Source organism: Pelodiscus sinensis, chromosome 24 (genome assembly GCF_049634645.1).
Source record: "Pelodiscus sinensis isolate JC-2024 chromosome 24, ASM4963464v1, whole genome shotgun sequence".
In the NCBI taxonomy this organism is placed as follows: domain Eukaryota; kingdom Metazoa; phylum Chordata; order Testudines; family Trionychidae; genus Pelodiscus; species Pelodiscus sinensis.
The window spans coordinates 14,233,770-14,260,562 of NC_134734.1; the positions used below are offsets into that span (position 1 = coordinate 14,233,770).

Here is a 26,793-nt window from a genome sequence, read left to right on the forward strand (position 1 = left end):
GGATCCCCAAGACTTATGGGCTGGATCCAGGCAAGCTGGGGGCTGCAAGTTCCCCAACCCTGATCTAGATGGTGCTTGGTCCTGCTGTGAGGGCAGGGGACTGGATTTGATGAGCTCTTGAGGTCTCTTCCAGTTCTATGACTCTATGAAGTTAGCATAAGCCTTGAGGTTTAAGCAGAGATAAATGGCCCTATGGAAAACTACAAGTATCGGGGAGCTGAAAACAAAGTGTTTAAGTGGAAATTTTACCCACTGATGTGTGATTCAACCACAAGAACGATCTGGCAAGAAAATGACTGACATAACAGGGATATGAGATGCATCCATCGATACCTAACCACAACAGAGGCATGATGACAAATTAATGTCTATAATTATGTATTACAGTCAGTGATATATTTAACTAGTAGGTGAAAAATCAGTGGTATATTTGCATATGCAGGAAAGACAGCCCAAAAATAATCAGGTAAGAATATACAAATAAAGGGGGGACTCCCCTACCAAATCAGACCAAACATGGTAATATCAGCGTAACAGATTAGAAAAATGGCATCCCAGCCTACGGGCCATAGATCAGTCCTTGGGAGGTGCCAAAACGATGCCCCCTGGCAATGATGGGGAAAGCGATGGTGAGGAGGAAGACAACGGCTAACTCTCCAGATTGTTCTGCGAAGGAGGCAGGGAATAAATGGATGTTCTATGGTATCACAGCTTAATTGCAAGATAGCATCCATTCAGTGTGAACGCTATAGTTTGAGAAAGCAAGTCGCTTTGATGTACTTTTGCTGTGTAGTCGCTCTCTTTTGGAAGAAGTTTTTTTTTGGAAGATCTCAGAAAGAAACTTCTTTTGAAAGAAGCTTGTAGTGTAGATGTAGCCTCAGCAACAATATATAAAATATCTCAGAAGGGACCCAAATCAAAATTGGCTCAGAACACCAGGAAGCTAACACCATTGTTCCTCCTCTCCTAACAGTTGGTTCGGGAAAACACCTGGCCCTTTAAATTCCAACTCCCATGCGCCCGTGTTTGTACCATGTGAAGGAAGCTAAGAACACAAATTTTCGCATAAACCTCCACCTAGTAAACTACACTGGCTGCTTGAATTTGTGCAAGAGCACTGACTTTGTAATGTACAAAATCAGTGCTTCTTGCGCAAATACTTTCATGCTCACGCTCAGGAAAAAGCCCTCTTGCACAAGAATACTTGCGCAAGAGGGCCTGTGTAGACAGGGAAGAATTGTTTTGTGCAAAAAAGCTCCGATGGCTAAAATGGCGATCGGGGCTTTCTTGCGCAAAATCGTGTCTAGTCTGGTCACGGATGCTTTTGTGCAAAATCATGCCAGTCTAGACGTAGCCCTAATGTTTTGGAGGCTGCAGGTCTGTGGGATCCTTGCAGTACATCTGAATGTTATGCAAAGCTGAATCTGATGCAGCGCAGTAAATATAATAAAGGCAAGCTAGCCCACTGGGCTACAGTGTGTGGGGCAGTTGCTGGGGAGAGGAGGGGGGAAGTTGCAGGGAGCAGCACGAGCCATGTATTTTAAGTGCTCCTGATGCGTTGTGTCCTCTGGCCTGGCTGGGCTCCTGTGTGGCTACGCTGGGAATGGCAGCTGAGCAGGGCCTCTGCTGGGCAGCGACTCCCTCCAAGGTGACAGAATAGGACAGGCACAGAATCTGGAAGCAAACAAGGCTCCGGTGGGGAGTGGGCAGGCAGCAGAGCAGGGGACAAAGCCAGCAGCCTGCCAGCTGACAAGGCCAGACTGCCCACCCCCAGCAGCTCCACCAGCACCCGCTGCCACCACTGTCCTGAGCCCTTCCCAGCTCCGCCCCTATAGACCGCTGTGAGAGTGCCAGTAGGGACTGATTCCCTGCTGCTGGTTTCTGTCTCCTAGCATGCCAGCCGCACCATTAGAGAACCCTTTGCCAGTGTGGCGCTGTGACTCCTAATTTTATGCCAGCTGCCCCATAGCTCTGGCTCCAAAGCCCCCAAACTCCCAGCCCCACACTGAGCCCCCAAACCTGCTCCCCAGCTCTCTCCCATGATCTGTCGGGTGGGGCCAGGACCATCCTACCCTAGAGCCTCTGCGGGCTTCAGGGATCTCAGGGCTAATGAATCAGGAAGCTACGGGCAGGGACTGGTCTGGCCTCTGGGGAAGGAGGTGGAGGGAGGTTGTGAAAGCATCTGACTGTTGGTGAGGGGAACAGGCCAGACAGTAGCTCCATTGTGTGCCCTGTAGGAGAGGGGCTGAATGAGCGTCAAGCCACACAAAGGAGCTTTGACAATGGGGGCCTCATTAGTATGCACAGGGAGCCCTTCGCTGCCTCCTCTCGCATCACTCCGTCTCCCCCTCCATTGCTGCCTGCTGCCCCGTGTCACGCAGAGGTGAGCGAGGGAAGGAATTGGGGAGAGCGGAGGGGAAATGGAAAACAGCGGGAGAGCCCCGGCTACCGTTCCGCCTCTTTCAGCCAAGCCCCCTGGCTCAGTCGTTCGCCAGCTGCACAAAGTCGTCAGAAAGCAAACGAGTCCGGGATGCGAGAAGCAAGGGGGAGAGATGGCGGCGCGCCCTCCCCGTCCTGGCCCGGCCCCTAGCAAACTGCGCCAAGTTTGCACTGGCCTTTAAATCGCCACTTGTGTTTTAAAAGGAGCACCCAGCAGAATAAAAAGCCCCTTCTCCCAGGTGGCAGCTTGCATTGGTGCTGCAAAGATTTCTCCTTGCAGACATGAGCGCTGGTGAGCGGGGAAAGGACGCCTGGATCTTCACCTGCCTCTGACACTGACTTGCTCCAGGACCCCGAGAGGAGGCCCCTTCCGTGCCCTGCATGTGGTTCTTTCCTGGGAGAAACTGTGGAACCAGGAGACAAATTGCACTCACCCTGGCCCAGGGATTTCCTCCCCAGCCTCTGCCCATTTGACCCATCACTGCCGCAAATCAACTCAACCACCAGACTAGCTTCAAACAATCAACACCCAAACCACCCCCCCAGTGATAACTTGCCCCTCCTGAAGCAGAATTTTCCTTTGATTGACGTGGAATTTTCCCTTGACAGGGTGTACAGAAGGTAGATCGTGCCAGACCACCTGATCTCTTTCTCTGAGCAGAGAACCCATTTCCTGTGTCTAAAACAATCTAGTCAATGAGGCATTGGCTACAGTTCCACATGGTAATTAGCACTTGAAAAGCTGAGAAGTCTTAGGGAGTCGCCATATCAGTCTGTATCTGCAAAAACGAGGTGTCTGGTGACACCTTAAATACTAACAGAGTTATTTAGGCATCACCCTTCCTGGGTACAAATCACTTTGCATCTGACTAAGTGGTTTTTACCCGGGAAAGCTGATGTCCAAATACATCTGTTAGTCTTTAAGATGCCACAGGGCTCCTCGCTGAAAAGATGAGGATTCGTACAAGAACTTATAGATGGAGAAGGAACAGGTTAAAGAGGAGACTATAACAGGTCATGCTGAAAGGAGACTGGAGGGAGGTTACTATTGGATTTCCTCAGGGATTGGTCTTGGGATCAATCCTATTTAACATTTGTATTAATGACCGTGGCACAAAAAGTGGGACTGTGCTAATAAAATCTACAGGCAACACAAAGTTGGGAGGTATTGCCACCCTGGAACATAAGAATGACCAGAACAGGTAATCATCAAGTGATCTCTCTCCTGTCATCCATTTCCAAGCCCTGACAGAGGCTAGGGACACCATTCCTCTCTATTCTGCCTAGTAAGTATTGATGGACCTAACCTCCATGAATATATCTAGCTCTTTCTGAAATCCTGTTAAAGTCCTGGCATCACTATATCCTCTGGCAAGGAGTTCCACAGGTTGACTGTGCGCTGTGTGTAGAAAACCTTCCTTTTGTTTTAACCTGCTACCTATTGATTTTGTTTGGTGATCCCTAGTTCTTATTTTATGGGAACAAGTAAATAATTTTTCGCTATTCACTTAAGGATTTCAAATTACAGTGTATCCACCATTTATTCTAGTTTAAGCCAGCACCAGAAGATCAGGATGACCTTGAAAATGGGAGTAACCGAAATGGGATGCAACTTAATAGTGCAATGTAAGAGGTGAAGAATTTTTGCTACAAGCTGGGGTTTCATCAGTCAAAGGCAACACAGGTGAAGAAAGAGCTGGGTGTATTGATTGATCAGAGGATGACTATGAGCCACCAATGTGACACAGCTGTGAAAAAGCCTAATACAGACCTAGCATACATCAGACCAATATGCATGGTTTACAGTTTGGGTCAGTGGCGCTCAGCTTGCCCACGGCACACCTTATTCCAGAATCCATGCATCAGGCATGGTATTTCCACTACAGACAGGGAAGTGGTGGTACCACGATACGAGGCGCCGCTGAGACCCATCGGGAATAGCTTGCGAAATTCTGGCTCCCCTGGTTAAGCAAGAGGCACTGGAACGGGAGCAGGTGTAGGGAAGGGCTACTAGGATAATGAGAGGAATGCAAAACCTACCTTACGAGAGGAGACGCCAAGAGCGAGGCTTGTTTAGCCTAACCAAATTGAGGCCAAGGGGAGCCCCGATTGCTCCCTATAAATACACCAGAGGGATAAATACCAGGGAGGAAGAGGATCATTTAGGTTAAGCCCCAATGTGGACACAAGAACCAAGGAAATAAACTGGCCACCCACAAACTCCGAAATTAGGCCAATGTTTCTAACCATCTGAGTGGGGAAGGGCTGGCACAGCCTCCCAAGAGGCACGGCGGGGAAGGGTAGGGAAGAGGAGGAAATCTGACGAGCTTCAAGCCCGAGCTTGATCCATTTCTGGAGGAGACGGGACGATGCGGCTGCCTACAGGGACGTGTAGCTGATCTGCGACTGCTCACAGCAAATATCTCCAGTGGCTCGTGATGGGGGACTAGACAGAGAGAGCTCGGAGCTTCCTACATGTGTGTGGCATGTGGGTCTTGCCCACGTGCTCAGGGGTATGACCAATCACTATATCTGGGGTCGGGAAGGAATATTCCCTCTGCTCCGATTGGCAGAGACTCTGGGGGTGGGTCACCTTCCTCCGCCATATAGGGCATAGGACATTTGCAGGCTTACACTAGAGTAAATGGTGGCGTCTCTGTAACTTGGAGTCCTTACGTCCTGATTTGAGTCAGGAAGTGGCTGGAAGTGAGGGGTCTGTTACAGGAGCGGGTGGGTGAGGCTCTGTGGCCCGTGATGTGCTGCAGGTCAGATGAGCATGCTGGTCCTGAAAGTCTAAAAGTCACCCCGTCCTTAATCAAGGCTCTCCCATCAGGCCCCTGCAGGGAAGCTTAAGGAGGGCCCTGAGAGGTGAGCCAGCCATAGGCTATTCCTGCACTGTCCCAGAGCTCCGAGGTGGAAAACAGACTGGGTGAAGCTTGTTTGTATAACACGAAAACCTGCCTTCCCGACCCAGAGCGAGAGGCCCTGGACGAGGAGTCCCCAAGGCCTGAAATGCTTACGGCACAGTAGGGGTAATGAAGGAATTGAAACCCCTCTTCCAAGAGGCCCACCAATGCACGGTGTCTCCAGAACCCTCAGGAGGGAACAGGGATGTGAATGGTTAACCTGTAAGCATTACCCTTACCAGGTGATGCTTACTGGTTACAGTTAGCCAGTGGGGGCTGGCATAGCCCTTTGGCCGGAGAGGCCCCTGCCCACGGCAGGCCCAGTCTAGCCAAACCAGCGTGCGGGGCTGCTCAGCTTGGCTGAGGCCCCCATCTCCGTTGAAGCAGTAAACCGGTTAAACATAATGCTTAACCGGTTAACGGATTAAACGGGATTTTCCATCCCGAGGAAGGAGCTAGGAACTGGAACGTCCTTTCTAAATCCTCAGGGACCCCCAGAAAGAGACAAGACAGGCCCTGATGGGTCATCCAGGTCAGCATGGAATCGTTCCTTCCCCAGGCTGGTTTCAAAGGACCCAGGTGATGGATGCAGCATCGCTGCAGCCCGGTCGGTCCCCGGATGGGAGGGAGATGAGGAGGGTGAGGCAATAGCTTTTACTGGACCAGCTGCTGTCGATGAGAGAGGTGGGGTGTGTGTGGGGGGGTGTCTCCCGTCACTGTCATTAATACACCTTCCCAAATGGCAGTCGCTAAGCTGACAGAAGAATTCTTCCATCTGCCTGGTGCAGTCTTCATGAATGGGGGGATGTTAGGTCAGCTTAACTATATTGCTTGGGGGAGGGGTGGCTTTTTTCACACTCCTGAGCGATGTAGCTGGGACGGCCTGACTTAAGTGTAGACCCTAATGTAGACCAACCCCCTTCAGTGGTTGTTGACTAAGTAGCAGGCTGCACATGCTGGGGATTCCTTCGCTGCACATGCCGGGGGCTCCTTGCAGCCCTTTGCCCACCCCATAGCTCCCTATGTGCCAGCCTCCCATCCCCCTCTAGTGCAGGGACTCCCTGTCACCACCCCAGCCTGGCTCTACTGGAGTCATCTGAGCATTCTCCAACACAGGGGGATAATGCTTCAGGGCCCAAATGGACGCACCTGAGCTAGTTTTAATGGAGCTAGCGTGGGAGTCGGAGCAATAGCACGAGCCTCAGCATGACTGTACAAGCCCCCTGGGAATCCTGGGCCTAGGTAATTACCTCAGCTGCTGCCATGGTTTCCCTGCTCCGGTACCCAAGCTAGTTGGATTAAAGCTAATTGGCGTATGTCTATGTGAGCCGCAAAGACACACACAAGTTTCCCCGTCTTCTGGGGAAAGAGTCACTTCCACATTGCACGGTCCCAAAGTAAAGAGGACAACAACAATTTCCTCCCCAATACTTGGTTGGTCCCTTTTCATCACCTTTTCTCCAATATAAGCTCCTCAGGCAACTTTCAAAGATTCGTCACTTTATTTGTTTCCAGACAATTTCCCCCTCACCCCCACACACACTTGGTCATGTGGTGAATTTGAGAGCCAGGATTGCTTACCCATCAAACATTTTGTTCTCTATTACCCTCCACCTTCTGCAGACAACTCCCTCACTGCAAAGCAGGTATAAAATGCCAGGATCAAAAATCCGGAGACTCCCCCCCAATCATGACATTGGCAAAAATATAAACACATGATTTTTTTTAACTGGGCTTGCTGGTTTCTGGGCCTTTTGGGATCACAATTTCCAGCTTTTGTCCCCAACAGGAGATCTGGAAACATACTGTTGTTTTTAAAACAAAAACCAGGATTCTCACCTAATCACATGATTCCAAGAGTTGGAGATTTAAGAAAAGCACCAAAGATTACCAGATTTGCAGTTAAATCATGAGCACTAGCAACACTGAAATGCACCATACCAGCATAATTGTGCCCAATACTTAATAAAATAAAATAATAATAGTGCTAAGGAGCTCTTCTCATGGTACAGAACCCCAATGTGCAAGATGCTATAAAAACACAAAAAAGAATAGGCCCCTTCGTCAAAGAGCTTCCAATCCCTTGCACAAAGGACCTCTGAACAGCAACCATCCATCCCAACGACTCTTTGTATATGGAAAACCCCCATAAGGACTAGCATGCTCGCTGATTTAACAGGCTAAAATATATTAACATAGATAGGTATTTTAGCTTCCCGCTCCTTGCTGATTGAGCTGTCTGACAGGAGACGGCATAGTTTGGCCATGACTTGCCGATCAGCTTCCAGATGCGAATCCATTTACGTGACAGAATCAGATAACCAAATTTCAGTCCTGGAAATAAACCAATTTGCCAAACAAAGGAGTGGCTAATGCACCAGACACTGTCTTTTGAGATGGTCGGAGGCACTGGTGTATAGAACAGTGTGGGAGCCTAAACAACCACTGTCATACCTGACTTTCTTTTGCCTCACCATCAAACCATGGACACTTATTTATTCCAACTCACAGCTGCCTCCTCCAATGATACAGGCAATTGTTATTTTACAGAGGGAAATGAAGGCCCAGGGAGAAGTAACTTGCTTAAGGACAGACCCTGAAAGAACTGGGAACAGACCTCACGAGTCCAAAAGGGCTTCTGGTCTGTGCACCAACCCAATGCACTGAAAACCAAGGAGCCCGCCAATGGAGTCCAACATTGGTGCCACACCCCACCAAGCCCTCAGAGTCCAATTTATTTTCTGCCTTGAGCCACAGAGTGGGAGTTCGTGGGCATCAGGCACTTTTAAAACTCTGACTTTGAAACAGGAGCTGAGCTCTGGAACATGCAGACAGCTGCCAACAGCACTAAAAGCAGGGGCTGCTCTAATTTGAGCTCAAGATCCAAGCTGCTGTAGCTGCAACATGCCCTGTAGATTGTGCTGGAGGGGGGATTTGTCACACGCTTTCACGGCAGGGTTACACAGGTATCCATTCCCCCTGGCTGATTTATTTGTGCTTTGTCACTGGGAGCCAGGACTGCTGATTTGTGCTCTTGGGCTATGTCTACACTGGCTGTTCTTCTGCAGAGCGTCCACACTGCCCACCCGCTCTTGCGCAAGAAGATTTGCAGTAAAGCGTAGGAAGAGAGGGCTTCTTGCGCAAGAACTACACTCTTTTCTAACAAGTGTAAGCTCTCTTGCACAAGAGCTCTTGTGCTCTGCAGCAGGAGTTTCTTGCGCAAGAAAGCCCTCTGGCTAAAATGGCCATCAGAGCTTTCTTGCACAAGAGAGCGTCCACACTGCCATGGATGCTCTTGTGCAAAAGCACGTGGCCGTGTTCTTGCACAAGAACCCTTGCGCAAGATGTTCTTGTGCAAGAACCTGCCAGTGTAGACATAGCCGTGGTGTAGTTTCCACTCCTCGCAAACCAGAGAACATGGTCTGACCCTAATCCACTCCTAATCCTTGGGCAGGTGACCAGCGTGGTATAGAGCCAGCACTGTCCCAAACCCTGTGTCCTGACATACACACACCACTGCCCAACTGGGCAGAGGGCTCCCATTGCAGGCAAAGCTATATCTCACCGGGGACCTGTCTGGGGAGTAAAGCGAGGCTTCACAGCAGATACACCAAGGAAGGGAGGAAGTGGGAGGGGGTGGTCCCAGCAGATAACAGCCAGAAGCATTGGAGGAATGTCAGCAGAGGAAACAGTCTGAATTATCCTGGAAATCTTCTTCCCTGTAAGATCTGTCTGTTTATCACCATACAACCCTTCATCCTTCTATCTATCGCCATACACCCCCTCTATCTGTCCTTCTACCTACCTCCATCCACCAACCATCTGTCTCTCTAGTTCATCTCCATCTGTCCATCCACACCTCTCTGTCCCCATACACACCAATTTCTCCTTTTCTCTTTCCCTATTCACACCCATCTCTCTCCAGCCATAGGTGTTAATGTCCAACTGCAGGAATCCCTGGGGGAGGCTGGACAAGATGGTTAGGACAGGCCTTAACAATGACCAGCACTTGTTGCCAGAGCTGTCAGAGCCCTTTGGAAACACTAATGTATTGATACAGACCAGCAAGGTAGAAAAGAGTCACTATCCCTCATTCACTCTGTTGCCCTGTAGCTGATGCCTCCTCCCCCCCCCATCCACACCACACGGAGGGGGTGTGAAACACTGCTAGGACTCATCCACTGTGACGTGGGAGCCCCTGGAGGTGATCCCAGAACAAGCAGACCTCAGAATAGCCAGGGATTTTTTTGGAAACACCCCATGAGGCTTCCACTGTTTGCCAGAGATGCTTGGCTTCAGGGCAGGGATCAGACTTGACTCTGCTCCCATTGAAGCTGACAGTCCTGCCCTGAGTCCTATGGAATGTGACAAAGCCCCTCCATAACCGCAGTGGGGCCCATGCTTTCAGGTGGATAACTTGCCTCAGAGGCTCACAGGAGCTCTCAGTTTAGACACCAGCCTGCTGTTTGTTGAGCTACACTCAGCATTAGCCAGCATGGGGAAGAGAGGGGAAACCAAGCTTCACAGTCTCTGTGGCCCTCAGTGGTACAAGGTGAGACCAACCCTTGTACCAAAACCAGTCTCTTTCTAGTACTGAAATGGGGAGCTGGTGGGGAGAGGGGCAACCCAGGCCCACCCACTACTCCAGGCTCCAGCTCTGGGACCCTGTGATAGCAGCTGTCTATAAGATCAGTTTCATGACAGCTACAAATCCCTGGGCCACTTTCCCACAGCCTTCCCTGGCACCTTCCTTGCCACAAGTTCTTCTTACTGGCATCTGCTTGCACTTTCTCCTCCCAGCCTCTCCATGGCCCATTCTCTCATGAGCTCCTTCCTCACACACTGAGCTAACAAAAGGGAAGCCTTTTTAAACCAGTCTCAAGGGGAGGGGGGGAGCGTCTTAATTAGTCCCCAGGTGTTCTAATTACGATGGCTCCTTTGAGCCTTGAAGCCTCCTAATTGGTACCAGGTGCTTTAATTGGCCTGATTGCTCTGATTGATTCTAGCAGATTTCTGCTAGTTCTGGATCAGTCCTTGGCTACGTCTACATTGGCAAGATTTTGCACAAAGACTTTTAATGCAAGAGTTTTTGCGTTAAAGTATTTGCGCAAGAGAGCGTCTACACTGGCATGTGCCTTTGTGCAAGAGATGTGCTTTTGCATAAAAGCATCCATGCCAGTGTAGATGCTCTCTTGCGCAAGAAAGCTCCGATGGCCATTTTAGACATCAGGCTTTCTTGCACAAGAAATTCATGTTGCCTGTCTACACTGGCCTCTTGCACAAGAACAGTTGTGCAAGAGGACTTTTTCCTGAGTGGGAGCATCATACTTCTTGCGCAAGAAGCACTAATTTCACGCATTAGAACGTCAGTGATCTTGTGCAAGAACTCCCCGCCAGTGTAGACAGGTGGCAAGTTTTTGCGCAAAATCTTGCCAATGTAGACACAGCCCTTGTATCTACCCTGGGGATAGAGATCTATTTAATCTGGGACTAATATATTTCCCTTTCACTACTCTTCTGTTGCTCTTTAGATCCTCCCTGGAGGCTGAGGGAAGGTTCTTTAGATGTGGGCGGGCTAATGCTTGCTCACCTCCTAGACTCCAATAGGACTACTCTCCTGTTGCCTTCTGACCTGACTCTGTCACAGCACCTGGCCAAAGGGATAGAAAATGCTGAGAACCGCTCTCAGTTCATGATCAAAACAGACAAATCAGCAAGGATATCACCCCCAGTTCATAGAAGAGAAACTGAGGCACGGGGCAAACAAGCTCAGGAGGGTCTGAGCAGACTTCTTCAGCTCCAAACTAGCACCTTAATTATGACGGCAGCCTTCCTTTCTGTGAACAGTCTTTCTTGAGTAAATCTAAATCGTGCACTCTCCCTGCAGAAACAATCCTAGGATAGGTCATTGTAATCTCTGCTGAATTCTCAAACCCACTTGAAAAATCCTATAGAGGGGAGAAAAGGGCCCTGTACAGGGCTAGAGGCTGTTTTAGGCACGTCGGCTTTGGAATCTCTGGGGCCCGATTCTCCATGGCCCTGCCCCGAGGCAGCTTTTCACGCCCCTGCAGAAAGAGTGCAAAATGGGGTCAGACCCTCTCAGCTCAGAATCAAGCATCCACTCGATGACTGTGCTTTTGAGAGGAATTCCCATCAGTTGTTGAAGAAGAGCTTGGGGTAGCTTGTCTCCCTCACCAATGTGCAATGAAAGACATTACCTCACCTGCCTGGTGTCTCCAATATCCGAGACCTGACGTGGCTCCCACGCTGCCTATCCCAAGCCCTGTGTCATTTCTAGAGAGCCCTGCAGGACTGTCCTTCCAGCTCGGGCCCTTTCTCTGGGTGGTGGGTCGCATGCTTCCGAGCTGCCAGTGCTGAGCGCGTCTGGCCTTTGCCGTGGTGCATCCTGCAGCCCTGTGTTTGCTGCTCCCCCTGCTGCCCTGGGAGGGTGCTAGCCGTTGGGCTGGGGGGCAGAGGGAGGGTGGAGCTTCCCAGTCAAGGCCACCCAAGCCCCGTGGCTTCCTTGGCCATGGCAGTGGCTAGCTAGTTCCTTGCAGATCTGTAGTTGGTTCCCCAGAGACACTAGCTGAAGTGGGCCAGGCAGGCTTGGGGTTGCACCACACGTGAGGGGGAGGGGCAAACCACGGAGTCATCTGGCCTCCGAATCCCTCAGGCTGCCACTGGCCCTCAGCCTTGTTCCTCATCAAAACGGCCCTGGGCTCCCCATCCTGGCTGACGAAGGCTCTGCCGGTCCATTGGTCGCTGAGTGCCCCACCCCTCGCAGGTGTCTCTGCCCCGTTCCCACCCCACTCAGGCCTTGTTCTATCCCCAACGTCGGCTCTTTGCCTCAGGCCCCAGCTGGCTGAGGCGCCTCAGCCTTCCCCACCAGGCCCTGTGTGATCTCACCACTGCCCACATCTCAGGTCGTGCTTCCTCTGCCTACCCCACCCTTGACCTGAGATACTGAGTCCCATCCTGAACTGCTCCCCTTCTCTCTCCCATTCTGGATTTGGCAACGTCTGTCCATCCATCCCTCTGGCTCAGCTTGTCAGTGTGCTCCAGGGGGTTGGGATGCAGGGCTGGAATTGGGGAAACTGGGTGTTTCCATTCCCTTCTTGTGTGAACTTGAGCAATGCCTGTCCCACTTTGTGCCTCAGTTTCCCCATGAAGTGCTCTGAGGGCTAGGGATTCTATGTCCCTAACCAATGGCCACTGCTCCCCCATCCATAAACCCACAACCTCCCCAGATGCCTGCCTTGCCCCTCCTACGCTGGAAACTCTTCAAGGCAGTGATGTCCAAATATGCACCTATACACATAATTTATCTGTCTGGTGATGATACTTATCTGGCTCTCAACCCCTTAGTGTTTGGGCACCTCATCATCTTTACTGTATTGTGCCTCACAGCCCCCCTGGGAGTCAACACAGGGCCATTATCCTCACTGTAGAGATGGGGAAACTGAGGCACAGGGAGACTAAGTGAGCTCTTTTCAACATCTGTCTCTTGGGAGACAGCTCACACCCATAAGAGCTGCCCAGCAATCCCCTGCAGGTCTCTGTTTTCTGCTTCCACTTGTATCTTTGTTGCTGAGGGTTTTATAGGCAAAGGGCTACAGGGGCTAATGGGCTGTCCTTTCTTGCTGCTGGCCAGGGAGAGGGATTCTGTCAAACGTGGGGAGCAAGAAAGGCTCAGTGAGGTGGCACAAGAAGGCAGCACAAACCCAAAGGACACAGAGACACAGATGCCCATAGACATGATCTGCTCAGAGCCAAGCCTCCAGCTCGGAGGAGTAGCAAGGAGGCCACATGCCCTGGTACAGCACCTCGACTCAGCCACATGTCCTGCCAGCTCTGCCCTCTCTGTACCAGCTCCCAGGGTCCAGCTGAATGTGTGTGACTCTTCAGAGCCAGCTGTGAGACTAATGAGAACACACCCCAGCGCACAGCCAGAACCTGCCATGACAGTGACCGTACACTGGAACCCTGAAACTGTCAGCCAGCGGTTCACGAGGGGTGCGGGCCATGAGCACAGAAAGCAGAACCACTATAGGAGCTGAAGCAAGACTGCGGAACTCACTGCCATTGTAAAGAAGAGGCCACGAGCCTCACTAGGCGCAGAGCCATTGGCAAACTGGTTCTTCAATTGCACTTTTCCTTGGTACGTTTTACATGTACATACACATCCCACAACACCCACCCACTCACACAGCACCCAATAAACACAAGAGTTTGTACTGCCTTGGAAATAAAGATTTTAAAAATATCTCTGAGGTGCTCAAGCATGTTAGATTAGATAGATAGATAGATAGATAGATAGATAGATAGATAGATAGATAGATAGATAGATAGATAGATAGATAGATAGATAGATAGATAGATAGAGGGGGGGGTGTGGTGATAGATAGATAGATGGGGGGGTTATCTAACTTGCTGGCTGCTCCTGTATGCTTCTGGGGTATGATCTATGACAATGCAAGATCCTTCTCCTCTGCATTCTCTCTCAGTGGGAGCAGGCTCCAATGCTCCCTCTCATGGGACACACCTGCATGACAGTCACCTTTTCTTTCTTGCCTTTGCAGCTTGATCCCCTCTCCCATCCCACCCTTACTTTTTATTTAGCTCTGTGCAGCCATCCCTACCACTGTAAACTTCTGAAATTGGATGTCACAGTCCTGGTGTGTGTGTGTGTGTGTGTGTGTGTGTGTGTGTGTGTGTGTGTGTGTGTGTGTGTGTGTGCACCAAACTGGATGTCACAGTCCTGGTGTGTGTGTGTGTGTGTGTGTGTGTGTGCGCGCGCGCATGCACCAGTGGACTAATGCCTTGCTCTGTTTCTTGTTTACTGTCCACCCTGTTATTGTCAGCCCCTGAGATTTTCAGCTCCTTTGGAGTGGTGGGAACAGCCCCCTCTAGGCTGTGTCTACACTGGCATGAATTTCCGGAAATGCTTAAAACAGAATAGTTTTCGTTATAAGTATTTCCGGAAAAGAGCGTCTACATTGGCCACAGATGCTTTTCCGGAAAAGCCCTTTTTCTGGAAAAGCATCTGTGGCCAATGTAGACGCGCTTTTCCAGAAAAGAGCCCCGATCGTCATTTTCGCCATCGGGGCTTTTTTCCGGAAAAGACTACTGGGCTGTCTACACTGGCCCTTTTCCGGAACAGTGTTCCGGAATAAGGACTTATGCCCGAGCGGGAGCAGCGTAGCTTTTCCAGAATAGCGGCTGATTTTCCGGAATAAGTGGCCCAGTGTAGACACAGCCGAAGGCTACGTCTACACTGGCCCCTTTTCCGGAAGGGGCATGTAAATTTCACCAGTCGTCGTAGGGAAATCCGCGGGGGATTTAAATATCCCCTGCGGCATTTAAATAAAAATGTCTGCCGCTTTTTTCCGGCTTTTTTAAAAGCCGGAAAAGAGCGTCTACACTGGCCCCGATCCTCCGGAAAAAGCGCCCTTTTCCGGAGGGTCTTATTCCTACTTCAAAGTAGGAATAAGACCCTCCGGAAAAGGGCGCTTTTTCCGGAGGATCGGGGCCAGTGTAGACGCTCTTTTCCGGCTTTTTTAAAAGCCGGAAAAAAGCGGTGGACATTTTTATTTAAATGCCGCGGGGGATATTTAAATCCCCCGCGGATTTCCCTACGACGACTGGTGAAATTTACATGCCCCTTCCGGAAAAGGGGCCAGTGTAGACGAGCCCCTAGTGTTTCATATGACAGGAATAACACCGCTAATAAGGCCTCTCCCATCAAGTTGGGTTGTGTGTTGTCAATCATCTGACCCAAGGTTTCCTCTCTTTTTTTTCTGCCTGCAAACCAGCCCCAAACAGCTACAGATTTTTTATGGCTTGGTGCACAAGTGCTCAGTGCTTGGCTTATTCACAGGAAGGTTGACCTATGGGCGCATGGAAGAGATTTCCCTTCACAATTGACTAGGTGAGCGTAGCGTCCTAGGACATTTGCTTCCGCTACCTGATTGGATGTGGCTAGGGGTCTATAGCCTCCATTCCCTCATCGTCTCTACCCATTTATTCCCTTTTCTCCTGTAGTTAGCTTGGGAGCTCCTTGGGGCAGAGACTTTCTTTGTGTTCTGGATACGTACAGCGCCTAGCGCATGGGTTCTGGGGCCATGACAAGGGCTTCACCAGATAACTTTATTCAGGCTTGGCCGCTGGCAAAGGTTTAAGGATGTTTCCTCACAAGATGCCCATGTGGTAAGGGAACAGTTACTAGTAATGAATTAGCATTATTCTCCTTTTACACGGGGATGGAGAAGCAGACACGCCAGAGCTCAGCAAAACCCCTCAGCTACAATCTTGTCTACTCCAAGCCTTTAAAAATCATGAGCTGCCCCCACCCCCATCACTAGACAGGCTTGAAAATGATGAGATTATAAAAGAATAATAATATTTATACCATCTGGGTTTTGTTTCTTTGCCTTCTGGGTTCTGAGCCTTTTGGGGCCAGAACATTTGGCTTTTCTCCCCATTGGTGAGAGCAACGTTAGTGCTGATTGACACCTCAGAAGCTTGTGTCATCCCCTGACTCCAGCAGCAAGTAACACGAGACCTGGGATAAAATCGCCCGAGTTGGCGACAGCTCATCGCCCAGGCTGCATCTAAAAATCTGGCCCTAGCTGTGGAGAATTAACTGGCCCAAGGTCACACCAGGCACCAGAAGAAACCTGAATTGTCACCGAGCGCCTGAACCACAGACCAGCCTTCCTCCTTCTGGGCACTGAAGACTTATAGCAGAATCATGAGCAACATTCTGTGATTTGCCCACCTTTATCACTGGTTGACAGGGAGACACGGCCTGGGAGATACAGCCTGTGACTAGGACAGTCAGGCCTGAAACCTGGGCTCAAAGTACAGGTTGAACCTCTCTAGGTCGGCGCCTTTGGGACCCGCTGAACTGGAGAATTTGCTGGACCACACGTGGTCCATATTGTCTAGCAGCATCACCATCACTTCTACTGCTTGCTGGGCTCTTAGAAGATATTCAAGGGCACATTAGAGCTAATAACAGCACAGAACCCTGAGAGTCAGGACTGGCAGCTGTAAACAAACTTTATGGGACCGTGGGACCGTGTCCATGATGAGTGGACAGCCGGCTCTCTAAAACCATGCCGGACCACAGATGTTGCCAGAGCAGAGAGTGCCAGACTAAAGAGGTTCAACCTATAAATCCCACTGGCATGAGTGACTCGCACGCAGGAGAGGAAGCAAAAAGCAGCTAGGACTCTGGAGGGACATTCCCAGACCTGGCACGCTGCTTCTCACCCAGCGCCGATAAAGCAATCGGTGCAGTGGAGTGGAGCCGCGTCAATTGCGGAGCCATCGGAGCTAGAACTGCCTCCCCCTGGCCAGGGCTTTGGAGACAGGAAACAAAGCCTGCAGGGGAACTGCTGTCCACCAGCAAGTCCCAGTCTGTGGGTACAAACCCCCCTTCCCCTTGGGGAGTTATCTCATTCACAGGCCGGTCCTGCCTTTAGGGATCTCTAGAAACCAGCAGGGAGGGGATGGGGGGAGTATGTCTGTATAACGCAGCGTGGCCTCCCAGCATGATGGGGTCATAGCTGGGTCGACTTTAAAGCCAGAAGGTGAAAGCTCATCTTATCTGAACCCCTCCCTTAATACAGGCCAGGAACTTTCCCCTAGTTCCCCCGTATTGAGCCCAGGAACTTGTGCCGGGCTAAAGGAGCCCCTCCAGAGAGGCACCAGTCCTGCTATGAAGATAGCAAGAGACGTAGGGTCCCCCTTTTCCTCGACGTTCGTGCCACGGCCCAGCCGCCCTCCTGGTGAGCAACGTGGGCCGAATTTTGAACTGGAATTTTTCTGGCTTCCGCTGCCAGCCCCTGGCTCTTGTTCTGCCGCTCTCTGCTGGTTCAAAGAGCCCTCTCTCCCCCAGGCTTTTCTCCCCGGGAAAGTAAATCCTGCCTTGCAATCAAGCCACCCATCCACCCTCTCTTGGATCGCGAAGCTCTGCACGCCTCTGCCGGGGAGGCGCTTTCAAATCGTCTGTGTGGCCCTTTGCTGCTTCCTCGCCACCCGGCCAGCCCAGGCAGGATGGCTGCATTAACAAAGGGCCATCAGCCGCTGTGTGCCCATGTCTGAGTAATTCAGAGCCAGTGGGCATGTGACAGGGGGTCTGACCCACCCCGCATCATGCCTCGGTGAGGCAGGGAAGGGGGGCACTTTATGGGGGCTGGGCTTCCCCCTGGGCAAGGAGAGGATGGAAGCTCTAGTGGCGAAAGTGCTGTGCAGGGAGTCTAGCGAGCTGGGTTCAGTTCCCAGCTTTGCCACAGGTTTCTGGGACGACCTTGGGCACGTTCCTTAATCTTTCCCAAGCAGCTGTCAAGTGGGGCTAATGATCTCTCCTCTGCCAGTGGGATGTGAGCACTTTGGGGTCTCTTTCTCATGCGGAACCGGTGGCAGTCCCTGGACTTGGCTTAGGCCCCCTAATAATTGTGCTGTTTCCCACTGGATTGAGCCAATTGTTGGGGGCCCGGAGGACATTTAACGACACCGTTAATGAGCCATGGAACTAGTGGGGCACTTGTCACTTAAACACAATGAGGGACAAGTGCAGGCACTCACAGGGCAGAGTAATAGGGCAGCGCTTTTCTATCTGCCCCATTTCCAGCTGCTGGGCTGATGCATAGAGAGGGGGAGTGGATGGGGGAGCCCAGGGTGCCTGTTTTGGGATGCCAGGACGGGCAGATGCAGAGCAGGTGGCGGATTCTGCGGATTCCCTGCTGCAGGACTCGAACCCCCTCCACTCCCGGCCACGGTGGCCCCAATTCATCAATCAGCGCCCGCTCTGTGAACGGAATCCCAGCCCAATGAGGAGGCCATGCTGGGACCGGCCGTACAGGCAAGGGACGGGGCACATTCCAGCAGCGCGGAATGCCAGCCTGGCAGAGGGCAGTCAGGGAGGGCTGTGTGGTGGCATCCCACCCGCCCCTGCAAACACAGGGAGTAAACACTGCGGCTACAGAGCTTCGCTGCTGATTGACAGAGGGCAGGGGGGCTAAGCGGGGTCAGCTGGGATCCCAAAGACGTATTGATTTACAGGAGATTTTTGTTGTGAGTGAGAGACTTTGCCGGCACTTCAAATAAAAGTTTGATTCTCTCTACAAGATTTGCTCTCCTCTCTCCTCCCCCACTCCCCTCCCCACCCTGATTTTGCCATGGGAAAATGCACCTCAGTGTAAACCCGGCGTACGCACAATCAGAATCCGCCCGTCTCTTTCGCTCTCTGCCCACCCTCATCTTTGCATCTGGCTGAACAGATGCTCCAAGTCACTTTAAGGGATATCTGTGCCAGGCTAGAGCGGCGGGGAGGGACATGCCCGCTGAGCCGCAGCACCCATGGGGAGTCCAGGCCGTCAACTCAGAGCGCAAGACAGAAGCATCCCCTGCACCACCTTCACCCCAGGGAGGAACGGCGCCTGCCCTTACCTTGAGCCCAAAGGGACACTTCGCAGTCTGGGTCCACGTTGGCCGGACGTGTGGTGGAACCCGAGAGGAAAATGACCCAATTTTCCCCCTTCGCCTGGTCTGAGCGACGGTGAGCAAAACTTTCTCACGCGGAGCCGGGTAAAGTTGGTGCCCCGAAGTGCCAAGGTTCAGCTGCAGAGGCAGGCGGGCAAGGGCTTTTAAGAGCTGTTGCTACAATCAGATAAGAGGCTCTGAAAAGCCCTGAGCTCCCATCTCTTTTATGCTTCTTTTTTCCCCCCTTCCCCTCTTACAAAACTTTGTCCAAGTTCAATTGAATGAAAGGATTATTTTTTAAAAGGAGGGGGCGGCAAAGGGAGTTGATTGACAGCCCAGAGGGCCCTATCGCAGGAGGAGGGGGCTGGCTGTGATTGGAGGGACCAAGGTGGGGTAGGAGGAGCCGAGGAGTGTAAAAGAAAAAGGGAAAGAAAGAAGGAAAAAGAACTGGCAGGGAAAGGTGGGAGGCAAGGGGCGGGGGAGGGAGGATGGAGAGTGAAAGTTTGAGAGGAAAGTTAATGAGGTGGAAATCAATCCCTCGCTCAGAGAGGGTCACGTTCCCGCTCCCCGGGAAAGGGAGGGATGGAGCACAACAGGAGAGAGAGAAGGATTTCGTTACCAGGCCCCTGCCCTGGGAGAGCTTTGGGGATTTAAAGGGCGCAAGTAGCCAGGCTTGGCAGGTCTCAGTGCTAGGCCCTGTCTGTTCGCACCGGTGTCCGTTAACACAGCACAAAAGCCCTGCAGAGCTGAGCTGCAACCGGGTAACACAGGGCGTCACCTTGGGGCTTAGCATCAGGTCAGTTACACCCAGGCAGCCTCCTGGATGTGCATCTCCAGGCTGGCTCCTGCGTGGACAGGCTGGGAATCACTGCCAGAGCCTGGCTCTCCCCTGCCCTGGCTCCTTGCACAGCTGTTTATTCCAGGGCACGGAGCTCCAGCCCGCCACGCGCCTGGGTCTTATTTACACCCGTGCATTGCTCTGGAAGCCCCAAACGGGGGGGGGGAGCAGCCGGGACAGCCCCAAACAAGCCAAAATCACGGGACTGGTTTGAACATCCTGGCCATTTGTGTTTATTCGGGTTTTAAGGAATACATGGTGGATTCGGTCCTTTGGCGGTTTGGTTTCTGAGCCCCCGTGGTCTGGTTTCTGGCTCTTTTCTGCAGCCTGGAAGCTGGAAACTTACTTGGGAAAAAACAAAGACAAGAAAAACCAATAAAGAGAAAGCTGAGCTTCTCCCACCCTTCCCTGGCTCAGGGCACTAAGTAAAACTTCCAACATTGCAAGACTGGTGATAGAGCCGTGGAAGCCAGCAATGCCCTGGGAAAGCAGCGAACGCTCCCTTTTACGCTGCCCAAGTGGTGTTGGTGGAACTAAGCATCGGGCCTGATCTGGTACCGTCTCGCACTCACATGGAAATTGGGCAAATGATGCCCAAGGGACAGGGAGCCAGACCTACGGCGTTTAAGGCCAGCAGGACCCATTCTGCATAGGTGTTGAGTTTGATTTTTCCCCAGGGGTGCACCACTCCCTCTCTGCCCCGAGCCCTGTCCCCACTCCATCCATTCCACTGAGGCTCCTCCCTCATTCTCCCTCGTCCCACCCTTGCCCCTCTCCCTCCCCGCCCTCGCTCTGACTACACTTGCCCCATTCCTACCCCTGCAATGAGGCCCCCACCCTCCCACCACTCACTGCTCTTCACCCTCCCCTCATCTCCAAACAGCTGCTTGCTGACACTGCAGAGCTGCTGATGGGCAGCAGCTCAGAATAGCTATGGGTATGTCTACACTACAGCACTAATTTGAACTAACGTAATTCAAATTAGTTAATTCGAACTAAGCTAATTCGAACTAGTGCATCTAGACCTAAAAACTAGTTCGAATTAGCATTTTGCTATTTCGAACTAGCATGTCCACATTGAGTGGACCCTGAACCGGGGTAAAGGATGGCTGGAAGCAGTGCCGGCAGGGCATCAGATTAGGACTTAGAGCATGCAACTGATGTCTCAGGCTAGCCGAGGGCTGTGCTTAAAGGGACCCGACCCCCACCCTGGACAGACAGTTCTCAGGGGTTCTCCACTCGCTTGTCTAACTCGATGAGGAACAGCAAAGCAGTCCTGTCTAGGGGTATGTCTATACTACCCCGCTAGTTCGAACTAGCAGGGTAATGTAGGCATACTGCATTTGCAAATGAAGCCCGGGATTTGAATTTCCCGGGTTTCATTTGCATAAGCCGGGCGCCGCCATTTTTAAATCCCAGCTGGTTCGAACCCCGTGCCGCACGGCTACACGCGGCACGAACTAGGTAGTTCGGACTAGGCTTCCTAGTTCGAACTACCGTTACTCCTCGTGGAATGAGGAGTAACGGTAGTTCGAACTAGGAAGCCTAGTCCGAACTACCTAGTTCGTGCCGCGTGTAGCCACGCGGCACGGGGTTCGAACCAGCCGGGATTTAAAAATGGCGGCACCCGGCTTATGCAAATGAAGCCCGGGAAATTCAAATCCCGGGCTTCATTTGCAAGTGCAGTATGCCTACATTACCCCGCTAGTTCGAACTAGCAGGGTAGTGTAGACATACCCTTGGAGTGCCCTGAATGCCCACGCTCGGCACATCACTGCACTTGGCCATCAGCCCGGCTGCACTTGCCGCAGGCTGCCATCCAGGGAGGGGAGCAATCAGGGGGCTGCAGGAGAGCTTCCACCCCAAGGAGCCCGCAGAGCCACCCCAGTCCTCCCCATAGGGGGCTCATACCCCATTCCTCCCTCACCTCCTTCCACTTACCCCTCCCTAGCCCCCCTTCCTGATGTACAAAATAAAGGACATGTGTGTTCAAAAATAGAATCTCTCTTTATTGAACAAAACTCAGGGAGACTGGGAAAAGGAGGTGGGAGAGGGGAAGAGAGAGGGTGGGAGAGGGGAGGGCAACTAAAATGATCAGGGGTTTGGAACAGGTCCCATATGAAGAGAGGCTAAAGAGACTGGGACTTCTCAGCTTAGAAAAGAGGAGACTGAGGGGGGATATAAGAACATAAGAACATAAGAACGGCCGTACTGGGTCAGACCAAAGGTCCATCTAGCCCAGTATCCTGTCTGCCGACAGTGGCCAGCACCAGGTGCCCCAGAGAGGGTGGACCGAAGACAATGATCAAGCGATTTGTCTCCTGCCATCCCTCTCCAGCCTCTGACAAACAGAGGCCAAGGACACCATTTTATCCCCTGGCTAATAGCCTTTTATGGACCTAACCTCCATGAAATTATCTAGCTTCTCTTTAAACTCTATTATAGTCCTAGCCTTCACAGCCTCCTCTGGCAAGGAGTTCCACAGGTTGACTACAGGCTGTGTGAAGAAGAACTTTCTTTTATTAGTATGATAGAGGTCTATAAAAGCATTAGTGGTGTGGAGAGGGTGCATAAAGAAAAGTTCTTCATTAGTTCCCATAATAGAAGGACTAGAGGACACCAAATGAAATGAATGGGTAGCAGGCTTCAAACTAATAACAGAAAGTTCTTCTTCACAAAGCAAATAGTCAACCTTGATTTTCATGCAAACCTGCTCCTTGGTGGCCAGGCTGGCAGCTCTCCTGCCCTAGACGGCCACTTTCCTGTGCCTAGTGCGGAGGTTATGGACGTTGGAGGCTTCCCCCCAAACCTGGATGAGGTCCCCGATCTCCGCACTAGACCAGGCAGGTGCCCGCCTCCTGTGGCCCCGGGCAGGCTCCTGGGAGCCGCCAGCCTGGTCCCGGGAAGAGGCCGAGGGCTGGGTGGCAGCAGGTGGCTGGCTCATGCCGTGCCAGGTGCAGGGACTGCTGGCTGGGTGCTGGGAGGCTTGCACCTGGCACGGGCACCATAGCCAGCCCGTGCCCCTTTAAGGGCTCCGGGGCCGGGAGGGGGGCAGACAAGTTTCCCTAGTGGTGCCCAGAGTGGCCACCAGGGCAAGCTGGGGAGGGCTAGCCTCCCACTAGTTCGAATTAAGTGGCCACACAGCCCTTAATTCGAACTACTTAATTCGAACTAGGCGTTAGTCCTCGTAGAATGAGGTTTACCTAGTTCAAATTAAGTGCTCCGCTAGTTCAAATTAAGTTCGAACTAGCGGTTTGTATGTGTAGCGCCTATTAAAGTTAATTCGAACTAACGGCTGTTAGTTCGAATTAACTTTGTAGTGTAGACATACCCTAAGAGAGGCTGGGATTCCATCCCCCTCCTGTGAATCTTACCCGTAAGAAATGCCCCAAACAAAATGTTTGAGCCCGATCCCCACATTTCGTTCCACCCTACACGGGCTTTTCACAATGCGCCAGACGGGTTCCAATGTTTCGAGTTCGGTTCCTCCTGGGCGATTGATTGATTTCTTTTGGAACACCCAGTGAACCAAAACATCAGTTATTCTCCCAGCTCTGGGTGCTCCCCGTGCAAAGTAGGTTGGGACAGTCAGGCTGGGGGTAAGGAGACCATGTGAAAACAAAATGGCAAGAGTGCATAGGGGTGACATCGGCCGGTTTTGTCTGGGCCACTTAGGGAGCATCAGCAGTCAGGTGCCAAGCTCCCTTCCTAGCCCAAAGGTTCCCCTTGCCCCACACATGTTCTTGCTGCCCTAGGCCAGTTTGCAGGTGAGTTCTGCCCACTGGTGTCGCTGCAAGCTCCCTGCTGCTGCCTCCCTCTGTTGGGCAGATTTCAAATGTTATTTCACAACGCCGTGGGTCAGTCCCCATGGGCCGTGTTTCAGCCTGACGTCCCAGAGATCACTGGGTGTGACTGTCATTCGCACAAAGGCCCCTTGACCCAGCCAGAGGGGTGGGGCGGGGTCTAACTCTGACCATCAGTGCGTCAGATAGGCCTGCTCTGATTCATACCAGGGGAGAGCTGGCCTATTTCACTCTAGTGCAGGGGTGGCCAACCCATTAAACGAAAAGAGCCGAAACAGTGGCAGAAAAAATGCGAAGAGCTTTACCAGAATTGTTATGGGGGGGGAGGGGGAATGCTCCCCACACACCAGAGTTGTTGAGTAAAAAAATAAAAAGACGGTGCCCCTTTACGGCCACATCAGGCTCCCGTCGGCTGACACCATCTTGCCGACACCATTTTGCCGCACCGGACGGTTCCCCTACACAGGGAGCCGGGGACCGTTTGTAGGGGCGCATAGGGTGGCTTCGCGAGCCACACGTTCAGGGGTTCGCCACCCCTGCTCTAGTGCTTATGTCAACTAAGCACACCCAAGGGGGAAAGATTCTCTTTTCTCTCCACTCCCATTGATGCAGTGGGAAACACAGGTTAAAGGCATCCGGTGAGAGAGCGGAGCAAATAACCGATTTTCTTGTTTTAGGGATCAAAACAAAAAAATGAGAAAAAAAAACACCCCTCTTGGCTCAGGCCAGGTTCTCCCACACCCCAGAAATTCATTTCAGCAATGGTACATGACAATCCCAGGGTTCAATTTGCCCCCCAGGATGGGCAGCCACTGAATGAAATCCAGCACCTTCAAACAGCAGCCATGAAACTGACAAGACTGTCAGTTCCATTCAGCAACTGCAGGGCCTGCAGCACTGAAACAGCCCAGCCCCAGGGGCATTAATTGTGGCCTTTGACAGTTGGAAGCTCTAATATCACCCCATAGATCTGCTCAGCCCCACAGACCAGGGAGATCCCATCAGGGATCTTCTCAGTGCTTTAAGGGTCCCTGCCGCAGAATCAGGAGCCAAGCCCATTACAGTCAGGGCCTGAGAGCCTGAGCATGGCAGGGCTGCCCCCAAACCATGGACCCCAGAAGTGCTTGGATCTGGGGCAGTCCACCTGGCAGGTCTGCCCCTGAGTGAAGAGCCCCAGGAGACCCAGCTGGAGCCAGGGCTCTTGGTCCAGGGACTGTCAGATTGCCTGCCATAGTTAGTTAGGGTTGCCAGGTGTCCAGTTTTCACCCGGACAGTCTGGTAATTACATCTTCTGTCCAGTAAAAAAACCGCAAAAATACCAGACATGTATTTTCTGTTTTTCTCAGACAGAAGGCCAGCAGGGACGTTTTCCCCCTGCTGCATCTGGCGGGGGTGGGAGAGTGGGAATTTAAAGGCACAGTGACCTTTTTTTTTCTCAACAAGTTTGTCTCCCTCCCCCCCTTTTTTTTCTTCAACCAATTTTTCCCCCCACCATGTTCAGGATTTTTTGTTTAAGTAACTGGCAACCCTACAGACAGTAGAATTTAGCAGCCCCAAGAGGCCAGCTCTAGTCAGGACTCCCGGGACTGGCAGGCTCCCCGGGGTGGTGCTGCAGACCCTGAAACACGGGGGGACACTGAGGTTCCGTGAAAGTTTTGTTGAATCTGCAATAGAAGCGGCAAAATACGTCAGTCCTGTGAATGGGCATTTTCTGGGTAAACTTGGTTGGGTTATCACTTGATTTCCAGCCTGGCTTCCACTGACCAGTCATCCCTTGCTATGGTAGGGGACCTTAGCATGGTTACAGCCAGGCAGCAGTAGCGACAGTCATTGACCCTTTCATCCAATTTGATACAAATGTCACTTTCCCAACAGATCTCCAGCGATCATTTCACCCACCGCTGAAAGGCAGCCACCTCTGAGGTGACAGGCAGCGGCTGTTGCATAGTGTATGAACCGCCACCATTCTGCCAGGGTGGGCTTTACCGGCCCTTGCACTGGTGTCAACGACTGCACGAGGGAATGGAGAACCAGGCCGGGCCCTTGCTGCTGTACATGGTATTGGTGTAACCCTTGCTTTTCATTGGTGAAAAGCGCCAGTCAACACTGTGAAACTCCCAGTGCAGGTGTTTGCACAGAGCAATGTCATTTCCCGGTACAGACAGGACCCCACGTTGCCAGTCGTCCCCAGGTGTTGCTAGTATGAGCTAGTGAAACAGGCCCTGGCATTTAATCTTTCACCTAATTAATTAGCCCTGTGCAGCCCCTGATATGGCAAGCAGGGATGCCAACCCCTGTGGCAGAGCCAAGCTGTGCGGTTTGTGGTTTTCCTCATTCTTGAATCGTGGGAGCTGCCGCGGTCCCTCGGGACGGGAACCAAAGAACAATTGGCCGTGCAACAGGGAACAGGGCCCTTGGCTGCCTGCACCTGCTGCTTGTGTCTTCCTCCTTGGGGTTTCTATGTTCTGGCTCCGTCTCTTTTCTAACCACCCTTTGTCCCTGGCACTGGGTCCAAGGGGACCACGGGGGGTGAGATCTCTCAGCTCACACAGCTGAGCAGAGGAAAACCAGATCAGCCAGTCTGCAATCAGAGGGCACAGTCCTGACCCTGGCCCCCAGCCCAGCCCTACACACCCTGTGTGCCCTGGGATAGCTACGTCAGTCAGATGTAGTGGATTTTTCCATTCTAGCTGTGCAGGCACAGCCCCAGCATGGCTACAGCTCTGCTGGGATAAAAGTGTCCTTGACTGGGCTACTGTATTCTCCTTCTAGCTCAGGAACAGCTATAGCAGCATTAACACATTTACCCCAATGGACCGCCCACACAACGGGGGGGGGGGGGGAGCCGTGCCCCTCTAATAGCATTTGGCCACATCCTCCAAAAGAGGCAGGCAGCCTCCAGAGTCTTGACTGCACTAGGTCTCCAGCTGCTGCCATAGTGGGAACTGCGGTGGTAGGAATCGCAAGGAAATTTAGGGCCAAACTCTGTGGCAGAGGAGGCTGGCTCTGTGGCTTTCCCCTGGGCTGGGATGCAGGAGATCAGTTTTCACTTCCTAGCTGTGCTAAAGACTGCCTGTGTGACCTTGGGTCAGATGCTTCCAGCTGGATAGCCAGATATTACCAGGTACTGAGCAGTATTCCCTCTAATTTTTTTCCATCCATGTGTGGAATAAATGTTGGTGTGTGCACCAAAGGATATGCAGATGTGCATGACTAATGCCGGAGGCTGCAGGCACTCTGCAAATCATCAAGGGCAGCATTGGAATCCCTCCTGGGCAGCCACCCAAGCGCTCAGCTTACAGGGAACAGTGGTGCTGAG

At 52.0% G+C, this 26,793-nt stretch overlaps 1 protein-coding gene across 2 annotated transcripts in view; it reads right to left on the reverse strand.

Annotated features, from left to right (window-relative positions):
- The window catches only part of KCNJ10 (potassium inwardly rectifying channel subfamily J member 10), a 105,591-nt gene extending 86,486 nt beyond the window's left edge, over positions 1 to 19,105 (reverse strand). For both annotated transcript variants that reach the window (XR_012897520.1, XM_006115221.4), the window contains exon 1: positions 18,801 to 19,105. The gene's annotated coding sequence lies outside the window, so the exon portion shown is untranslated. The remainder of the gene's footprint in view (positions 1 to 18,800) is intronic.
- Between the last annotated feature and the right edge of the window lie 7,688 nt (positions 19,106 to 26,793).